Genomic DNA, 7,475 nt, shown 5'->3' with positions numbered 1-7,475 from the left:
CTGTAAGAAAAAACTCAAATTTTACAGAGAAATTTTAAAAAGTGATAAGCGATATTAACCATAACAATAATTGTAGTACGTAAAGACATACCCATAAAGTAGCGTATCTACGTAAATACGTCGGTTTTTAATATTTCACGAGTGAGATACGGAATGAGTACAGAAAAACAATGTGTGTTTAAAACATTCGATATATTTCATAATAATTAAAGTGAATTCGATCCTATTGCCGAAAGTTTTACATGAAGGGTCTATGGTATGTTATATAATACGAAGCAAGAATTTTTTTTTTACCCGATGTAAGTTGTAACTATAGGCGCGACGGGGTGCACGGGGTGGTGATGAGCACCCTGCACGTGATTAATTGAGCGGCGAGATGATATCTAATACTTTATACGGGGTTGCCGACCTGCTGAATTAATATAAAACATAACTTTGAATTTGGTTACTCGAATATTAATTGTAACAAAGCTTCATTATGATATTAATTGGAGATTAGAACATTCGATTTATTTTCTTAATGTTTTTCTTTAATTAATTTTTGATATTCCAATATTCTTTAGGATTCATTCGTTAATGCTGCAATAGCTTATATTTAAAGTTTATTTTATTGTTATAACTGCACGCTACAAGTATGTAATTTAATTTAGTTCGGATCAATCATTTTTATACGTTGAATATTTCTAACATCTATTTAAATTCATTATTTCATTTTGTCAATACTTTAACAACCAGCCAGAACTTAAGAAATATAACAATTAAATTATACATTAAATTCCAGATACACTATTATGTGTATATGTAATTATTTATGATTAATAAATAAAAATATTGAACTCTTAAAATATAATTTGATAGTTATAACTATTTTCTACGGTTTAATTCTGGTTGAACTTAAAACATACTCGCCTGAATCAGTCTTGCCTAATTATTAGATATCATAGACTGTTTTGTTTTTTGAATGCTCAGTGACTGGCAACACATTAGCAATAAATGCAATATCTAGAATGTTAAAAACTTTTTAATATCAAATTTACATTTTCACAATCGAAAACCAAAAACTATTTCAATCGTCGTCTTTCTATCAAATAAATACGTTTTAAAGTGGAGATCAGGATATAAGTAAAATTTTTAAAAATAAGAATCATTCGAAATGTTGAAAATTACGACCGATATTGTATCAAATCACATATATTTAAGAAAGCTTTACAGTAAAGCGTTTTTAAATTGTCGCTGTTTTAACTCCAACGTTTCAGAAAGCAGCCTTGCGAGCAGAAACGATAAGAAAATCGCATAGTTGTCCTTTTCAAAATAAATAAAATTAAAAAAGGAACAATAATTTTGATTACTACCCACAGTATTCACAATTATTGTTCCTGACCCGTCGTGCGTTTGATCTCGAGATTAATGTAGTTTAATCTATTCGAACTAAATTTTACAGTGTAAAAAAAAAACATTATTTTGCAGAAATATTTGTTCAAATGAAAATATGAATCTATCATGATTGATAAGTAATTGAGTGAGTAATGTAAGTAGTTGAGTGAAACAACGATTTAAGTGAAATTAGAGTGATCCAGTGTAGCTACCGGCACACATATATAACATATATATATATGGTGCATTGGCGATTTAAGGTAAGGCTAATATTTCTTTCCAATATCTATGGGCGGTGGCGACCACTTACCATCAGGTGGCCCATTTGCCTATCGGCTTAATTAATAATAAAAAACCACATGTATATTTTTATATATCATTAATATTTTTAGTCAGCTTACTAACACGTTTTAGAAGTAATTATTTAAAGACTAAAATGTAGTCAGCCGTCCGTTCGACGAACTATTTCGGGACAGCACATTTACATATCTTCATCAGAAAAGGTAGGGAGAAGATGATTTGGCGAATTGTCCGTGGGGTTGGGGGACGGGTGGGGAGTTCACCCTCGAATAATTGCTCCAAGAGTGCGCGTCTTCACACCACTCCGGTGACATTCGTTGAAGATAATTCGATTGGGTCAGAATTACCCGTTTTGTTCGTTTTAATGTGAATTTCGTTGGCAATATGCAAATTAGTCTAACATTTCATTATATATAGGATTTTGGGTTTTATGTTAATGATTATATAGACTATTTTTCGATTAGACATTACGTTCTAGACATTACGTTCAAATTGATAGTAATTTAATGATCTCTATTTGTCACATGAGATGCTATGAATAGAACAAATTTATCGCATACTGTTATGTAGTAAGGTTTTATAATGGCAACCTTAGCCATAATATGAGATAAAAAGTACTTTTTCGATTTCAATGCTACATTTTAATAAAGTAACTACCAAGTTTCTTTTACCCAAAAAACCATCGCACAGAATACTATGTGTACTAGATTCACGTATAACTATAATTATATAATATATATTTTAAAATACCTATTTATAATCTAAAATAAATTTGAATAATATGCTAGATTACGATATACGGCCAATAGAATTATTCTTTGAGAACAAATTTGTGACTCATTGCACATGATCGTAAAATGTCAGAGAGTCATCAAAATTGACTACAATTAATTATTAAATAATCATAAAATTTAAAGAATACACACATCCAAATAGTTTATACGTATGAATTCGTAGCGTAACATAAGGAGGTTTTAAACATTTCACTCACACTTAAACATTTCTCAGTGACATATAAAGATTTATTATTAAAATATTATTAACATTTTTATGTATGTCCATAACTATTTTTATGTATATATTCTATTGATATTTTATTGATATTGTAATTACAGCATTTTTATTTTAGCATTGTCGACGAGAGTCGATCTCTAATCATATGAGAATAAATAAAAAAATTACTTTCGTACAAGAAATGCATTCATCTATTCACTCACCGTTTATTAAACCTATTTGTATAATCGATAAGTATTTAATAAGGCACGTTTATTTTCTATTATAGCTAAATTTAGTATTATTAGTAAGTTTGTTTAGATTTTAATGAAATATATAGGTTATATATAACTATATTTCAATTTTAAATATTAATATTATATTCGATTTATATTAGTTATCTGGATTGGATTTAATTCTAATAGGATTATTTTCTAATGTCTACTACACAGGATCTTATTGCGCCATCTATCAGGGAATAGGAGCACTTCAATTTAAGCATTAGTTTTACTTTAAAATAAAATAATATCTGTAATAAATAAGTAGTATTGAATTACGAACATAATAAAAGTATTATTTTGCGCCGTTTAAAATAACCTAGTGTGATTTGATAATAAATGTTAAACGGTTGTCAGCCGTTAACTTGTTTTTAGAGATATTATACAAAATTATTCAAAAATCTTACAAACTTACTTACAATAGCTTATAAGAATTTATTTTAAATATTATTATAGTATTTTGAAGCACCATAACTGCTAACATTTTATTCTTTTATACTTTTAAACTTTTCACATAATAGTCCAAACTTTTATTTTATCTACTCAACAACAGACGGCGCTGATCATCTGATCCATATATTTTTTTATTTTTAATAATTTAACTAAACCTCAATATTTATTGCATTATAAGTTTAAATATTAAATATAATTAATATATTCTTTGAGTACCTTGGAGAAGGAATTGTATTATAATTTTTTGCTATAATTTTTTTTTTTGAAAAGTCGTGGTGACTTTATTTTTTAAATATATTTTAATTGTTATATTCAGTTAAATATTTCTTTTGTAAAAATTATACTATTTTATATATAGACGAGGAAGATATATAGATTAGAGATATAGATATATAGATACTTCAAGGCTATTTACAATTTTACAATATTATTCTAGAATAATTTAAACTTTGTTCAATCATTATTTATGGATTGATTTTGTTTCCAAGATTTGCATGTATGTCTTACGAGTGTTTAAAAGTTTACAAGAATCTGACCTGTAAGATTTGTTTATTTGATAAAAGTATCAGTCTGAAATTATCTCATCTTTTAAGGAGGAAGTTATGAGCTTGTTCCACATCGCTCCATCAGCCGGAATTTCATCCGGCACATGGAGGATCCCTCATGACGTTTTCCTTCACCTTCCTACTCGATGTGAATAAATTATAAGTACAAATATAGCTAACGATATGTGCAGATAACTAATATTCTGATAAATTATTATTTTTTCTCTCTTTTGACTCCCATATCCTAGAGCCTCAATATTTTTTATATAAATCCTATAAACTTATATAATTTATATAAACTTGTATATGAACGATGCTTCGTTAATGTTTTAATTGCTCGGATCCATTTTCGTCATTCTTATTTCGATCTATTATTGTTTAATTGTTTAAATCTATGTTTGTATCCATTAGGCCACCTCGTCAAATCAATTGTCTCATGTTATTAAGCTTTTCAGTTAATGTAAATTAGTTTGTAATTTCAAATTGATTTTAAATAAATCGTCTACAATCAGACTCAGGTATAGTATAAATAAACTAAAATTGTAGTTTAATTTAATAGTTTCTTAAAATAACTCTTAAAAGTTAAAGGTTCGCTTAAGAATTAATTATAATTCGCTTAATTTAAGAAGTAAATTTTCTTGTCAATTCTTTTTTTTGCGTAGCTATAACTTGCATTATAGCTAGTTATAGAATTATAGTTTCTTGCAGTAAATTCAAGGTATTTAAAAAAAATCGATATTTTATGTATAGGTAACATTTATAACATTTCTTGTAAATAATGTATAATGCAAATTTTAGATATATATAGACGATAAATGTTTTTTTTTTTAAATCTGAATAAATTTATGATGTTACAAAATAATTCAACGTTAATACCTGTTTTATGTTTTAGATAACATATTTTTGTCGATGGGTAGTTTATTTATTACAGAGCAGATATTGATAGTGAATAATTTTCTAAATACTTCGAAAATTATATTACGTAGATTAATAAAAATTACTGACTAGGATTCCCTCGGGGTGAGTCCAATATTCTAATTATGGTGCAATCGAATATAATAATGGATGCATTATTGTTTTTGTTATTTGAAATTGGAATATATTCGAAAATTCTATACGCTTTTTGAAGTGCCTTATACACGATTAAAGTTTAATATCAAAGTTGAATTTGAGTTAGAACGTTTTCACATACGTTTGAGTAAATCTAGAAAAAATTATATAAGTGTCCTAATTAAATTTCAATTTTAATTATTTTACTTTTTTTTTAATTCGATTTTTCAAGTGACATAATTTGTTTACATTTTTTTTTCTTAGAAAAAAGCAAATGTATTATAGCATACAGATTCGTCTGTAAAGACTTTGATTACGTTGTATCAATTAATAAGTATTTACTGAAATGTAAAGTCAACTCTGTCGTGTTGTTTAAGTAAGTAATCGAGCTTCACTGAATCGTATTTGCAATTAGTAATTAACGGGTAATTTTTAATAAGACGATAATCTTAACTTTTTTGCAGTGCCAACTCATAACGTTCAAACGGACGACTTAAATATTAGAATATTATTTTTGTTCTGACTTCTCATATACATTTATTTTTAAGTAAAAAAGCTTTTGCTTTTTTTCCTTAGGCCTTAACAAATCTTTGTGATTTGTATGTCGTGAGTTAATGTGAGGATAAGTAATCGTAGCTAATATAGTATGTACTATATTGCTAGTTAGTAATATTGACGAACCACATTATCATTACTAGCGCCTCAAGTAATATTGCCATTCGTAGTAATCGGTTTGGAGGACATTATTATTTCATTTTTTATATATTATGCCATTATCGAAATTTCAATCCTCCAGCCGTAATGTAATAAATTACGTATTCACTAATTATACATTATTTTTAAGGCCTCTCTCCTTAAGAGGATATTAATGCCAGTGAAGCTTTATATATGTTATAAGGCTTTTGTCCAGACCGGCAACATTTATTATCTGTTACGTATGTTTCTTCAACTACAACGAAGGGTTATATTTTCTTTATTTATAAAAGGGTCGTCTTAGTTACTTGAAATTGTAGGTTTTGTAAATAAAGATTTTATGCAGTTTTAGAATATAATGTCTCTAGAAGTTAACGTTTCTATTAATTAATCTTAATTAATCTGTATTTTTAAACTTTTAAGTTAATATTAAGTTAAACCTCTTTTTTCAACCGTATATTCATTTATAGCTCAATTAAATGAATGAATGAATGAATTTGATTACTGACAATTGTAAAGTTTTATTAGGCAGGTATGTCCTGAGTACAGGATAGTGTCAATAAAATGTTATTGGGTGTTTCTCTTGAGATATTCTCCGTAGCGGCCCGGAAATTGGTTTCCGCTCCCGTGCCTCGGAGAGCACATACACACTTTCAACTTGCGCCTGAATTTATACTGATCATGACAGTTTGCGAACTCATTGGATCATGTGAGTGTAGTGGGTTTACTTTAACTATCGTTAAGTAAATAAGAATAATGATTCTAATTTCTTTTTGTAGTTCGTCATAATTATTTGCTTACTTGTGTCTTGCCTTGATTTTAATGTTTGGTTTGAGTTGTACTGTTATTAGTATGTCCTGTCCTACTCCCTGTGTCGACAGGATGCACTATAATCGGTTTCGAGGCCGCGTGTTTTAAATCATTATCTTAAATCATTTATATACTGAGGTAAAACTTGACAGCAATTGGCAGTTTTTAATATTAAATAATTTGATTAAATTGAAAAAGTAAAGATGAAAGCCGAGATGGCCCTGTGGTAAGAACGCGTGAATCTTAACCGATGATCGTGGGTTCAAACCCGGGCAAGCACCACTGAATTTTCATGTGCTTAATTTGTGATTATAATTCATCTCGTGCTTTACGGTGAAGGAAAACATCGTGAGGAAACCTGCATGTGTCTAATTTCACTGAAATTCTGCCACATGTGAATTCTACCAACCCGCATTGGAGCAGCGTGGTGGAATAAGCTCCAAACCTTCTCCTCAAAAAAGAGGAGAGGAGGCCTTTAGCCCAGCAGTGGGACATTCACAGGCTGTTACGGTTACGGTTACGGTAAATAGTAAAGATCCATTTGTTATAGTTTCTTAAGTTGTTTGTTGTTTGAGTTTAAGAAAATACAGTAATACAAAACACTACGGTATAAACGCAGCTACTATAATTGTCGGTCAGTAGTAATCACCACAATATCTGCTCACGAAAATAATAAAAGAAATAATTTGGAAAAAAATCAGCAATGTGTTATTTATCATAAATGGCTGTATTTTTGCCTTGAGTTTGAAATTTTATAATGAATAGCAGGTATTTTCATAACTTCACGTAAACCAATTTATGATATGAGTAAAAAATAGAAAACCAAAAAAAAAAATTTAAAAGACATTTATTAAAAAACGCAATTGGTTTTATAGGATAAATAATTAACATATTAGTATATATAAGCTATACATGTAATATATTAATATGAAACCATTGCTGTTTATGCAGAGGGTACCTTTTAATGTAAGGTAAATAA

Source organism: Nymphalis io, chromosome 19 (genome assembly GCF_905147045.1).
Source record: "Nymphalis io chromosome 19, ilAglIoxx1.1, whole genome shotgun sequence".
Lineage (NCBI taxonomy): Eukaryota > Metazoa > Arthropoda > Insecta > Lepidoptera > Nymphalidae > Nymphalis > Nymphalis io.
Note: the sequence above shows the minus strand (reverse complement) of the source record.